Source organism: Austrofundulus limnaeus, unplaced genomic scaffold, assembly GCF_001266775.1.
Source record: "Austrofundulus limnaeus strain Quisiro unplaced genomic scaffold, Austrofundulus_limnaeus-1.0 Scaffold2427, whole genome shotgun sequence".
Classification (NCBI taxonomy): domain Eukaryota; kingdom Metazoa; phylum Chordata; class Actinopteri; order Cyprinodontiformes; family Rivulidae; genus Austrofundulus; species Austrofundulus limnaeus.
In genome coordinates, this window is record NW_013954829.1 from 1 (window position 1) to 1,027 (window position 1,027).

Sequence of the window (1,027 nt, forward strand, 5' to 3'; positions counted from 1 at the left end):
GTTCTGCTGGTCATCTGTCCTGTTGGTCATCAGTCCTGTTGGTCATCAGTCCTGCTGGTCATTGGTCCTGCTGGTCATCTGTCCTGTTGGTCATCGGTCCTGCTGGTCATCTGTCCTGCTGGTCATCGGTCCCACTGGTCATCCATCGGTCCTGTTGGTCATCGGTCCTGTTGGTCATCGGTCCTGTTGGTCATCAGTCCTGCTGGTCATTGGTCCTGCTGGTCATCTGTCCTGTTGGTCATCTGTCCTGCTGGTCATCGGTCCCACAGGTCATCCATCGGTCCTGTTGGTCATCTGTCCTGTTGGTCATCGGTCCTGCTGGTCATCGGTCCCACTGGTCATCCATCGGTCCTGTTGGTCATCGGTCCCACAGGTCATCCATCTGTCCTGCTGGTCATCGGTCCCACAGGTCATCCATCGGTCCTGTTGGTCATCTGTCCTGCTGGTCATCGGTCCTGCTGGTCATCGGTCCTGCTGGTCATCGGTCCCACTGGTCATCCATCGGTCCTGTTGGTCATTGGTCCTGTTGGTCATCGGTCCTGTTGGTCATCAGTCCTGCTGATCATCGGTCCTGCTGGTCATCGGTCCCACTGGTCATCCATCGGTCCTGTTGGTCATCTGTCCTGCTGGTCATCGGTTCTGCTGGTCATCTGTCCTGTTGGTCATCAGTCCTGTTGGTCATCAGTCCTGCTGGTCATCGGTCCTGCTGGTCATTGGTCCCACTGGTCATCCATCGGTCCTGTTGGTCATCGGTCCTGTTGGTCATCGGTCCTGCTGGTCATCGGTTCTGCTGGTCATCTGTCCTGTTGGTCATCAGTCCTGTTGGTCATCAGTCCTGCTGGTCATTGGTCCTGCTGGTCATCTGTCCTGTTGGTCATCGGTCCTGCTGGTCATCTGTCCTGCTGGTCATCGGTCCCACTGGTCATCCATCGGTCCTGTTGGTCATCTGTCCTGCTGGTCATCGGTTCTGCTGGTCATCTGTCCTGTTGGTCATCAGTCCTGTTGGTCATCAGTCCTGCTGGTCATT